At 42.5% G+C, this 2146-nt stretch overlaps 1 non-coding gene across 1 annotated transcript; it reads left to right on the top strand.

Annotated features, from left to right (window-relative positions):
- The first annotated feature begins 266 nt into the window (after nucleotides 1-266).
- Nucleotides 267-341, top strand: Trnat-ugu. The gene has a single exon. It is a non-coding gene; the product is annotated as a tRNA-Thr (tRNA).
- Nucleotides 342-2146: the final 1805 nt, after the last annotated feature.

The raw sequence follows: 2146 nt of genomic DNA, 5'->3' as shown, positions 1-2146 counted from the left end.
ATAATTGTCATTTCATTCCAAGAAGTCCGAAAGAACAGATACCTTCTCCATATATAGTTAGGGCTAACCGGCCATTGACCTTCTTCTCTGCTGGATGCACACGCATTGCCCGAACTATTACGGGACTCGGTAAGATTGTCTGCCGCGAGTAACGAGTGTAATGGGCAGGGGCACTACGAATGTAGTGTGTGGACATAAAGTTGGGAATGTGGGTCTCACGGGGAGCGTGCAAGGAATAAAATTCCTGCAGTCGCACTATCCTCTGTGCCCTCGGTGGCTCAGGTGGACAGAGCGTCTGCCATGTAAGCAGGAGATCCTGGGTTCAAGTCCCGGTCGGGGTACACAGTTTCAACTATCCCCGTTGATGTATATCAACGCCTGTCGACGGCTTAGGGTCTTGATTTAATTATTATTTCACTCTGTTATAAAGTGTTCATGTACTGAGTCGTATACATCTCATGGGGGGATACTACTGGTTTCCGGACCTATGTTTACTAGGACTGTTTGCTTGTTTCAGCTTCCTCTGTTCGCTCCTTTCGTTTGTACCTTTAACTGTCAAATACGCTGTGTACTTCCATTGCAGCGTCACGTGCCGTGGTCATAGCGTTTTGGCTTATCGGTGTGTTGCTACATCCTGTCGTTAATGCGACGAGAAAAGAAACTGATCAGAAACAATGCTACTTCATCTTACATGACCAAACCGCATTCATTTAGGGTGGCTAATCCTACGCATTATTAAACTTACATAGACGTGATCTTTTTTTTCCCCCCTCATCTGAATAACACAAGTATCTTGCAGCAATCACAAGCATTCACCAAGTTGCTGAGCCTCAAACTATATATGTTACGCTTTGAAAAGATACAGCCAGCATTTTATTTTGGGCTGTGACTCAAAAATTTACATTTAAATTTCTTCGCTGTATAATCTGTGATAGGAAGTCTCACGAATACGTCTAACATACCGAGTCATACATTCAGCGTGCAAGTAGCAACCAGTTCTTCTTAAATTTTTTTTCTCTTCCTCTATCGTTTACAGGTTTTAATATTCACTCTCAGTACGGAGGTCCTTTGGAGAAACTACGATGCCCTGCTGAGAACAAATGCCTCAGAATTTTTTATGTGAAAACTCTTATAGTTTCTTAAATAAAACAAAGTTTATTAATATTCTACTTCTTTGTTCTTCATGTCTACATATTTATTTCTCAAGCTAGTCACCCTGCTGATGAACTCATTTTTCTGTTGGTACCTTTGCTGTAGAATGTTTCTGACTTCGTTGACGAAGGCACAACCTCACCTCTGTGTGCACAGCTTCAGCACTATCAAAGTGATGTCCTCGAAGGCGTTCTTCAAGCTTTGGGAACAGATGAAAATCGGATGGGGCGATGACAGTGAACCCAAGGCGTCGGATTGTTGCAGATGTCGCAGCGATCGTGTGTGGTTTGGCATTGTCATGCTGAAGAGAGGGTGCTCCATGTGTCTATGAACTCTTCAAATTCGAAATTCGATTACAGCACGCTGTTTCTCACGGACCGGCATAGTTACGTTGTACACTGCCATGTTACACGCTACAATTCGGAGCCCGATAGCGGCAGAGCATTGAGAATATGTGCACATTAAGAATAAAGGTGTAGAATGTTAATAACGTTTGTTTTACTTACAAAGCTTGAAAAGTTTTCACATAAAATATTCGGAGGCATTACTTTCCCGCACGCCCTCGTACGAGAGCATCGAAACTGATTTCGGATGCTGTGTAATTTGCTTGAAAGTGCTGAACTTGTGTTTCTATATAACAATAAAAGCCATCATTCCCGAGTCTCTCCCATTTTCTAATAGATTTTCGTAAGTATTTCTTTACCAGTGATAAGTTTTTCGACGAATGTAGCAGTAATTTCATTAGTGTTACGTAGCTGTTTACACAAGCGCGCACTAAAATTAGCGACTATGATAACGAAGAGAGTGTCTTTCAACGGTCAGTGGCTCTGCGTAACACCAGATAAACACCGACCTCATTGGTTTATTTTCAGAGCTGAAAATTTCTCGCGAGTACATCACTCTGAATTCGAACGATCGGGAATACCCTACATTCGGCGACCGAAAAATGTTGCAATTGAACAGTGGCGCGGCAGGGGAAATATTACTGATAACC

The sequence above is a fragment of the Schistocerca americana genome, chromosome 6 (genome assembly GCF_021461395.2).
Source record: "Schistocerca americana isolate TAMUIC-IGC-003095 chromosome 6, iqSchAmer2.1, whole genome shotgun sequence".
In the NCBI taxonomy this organism is placed as follows: Eukaryota; Metazoa; Arthropoda; class Insecta; order Orthoptera; family Acrididae; genus Schistocerca; species Schistocerca americana.
The sequence above is the reverse complement of the archived record's forward strand: the minus strand, read 5'-3'. Positions and strand labels throughout refer to the sequence as shown.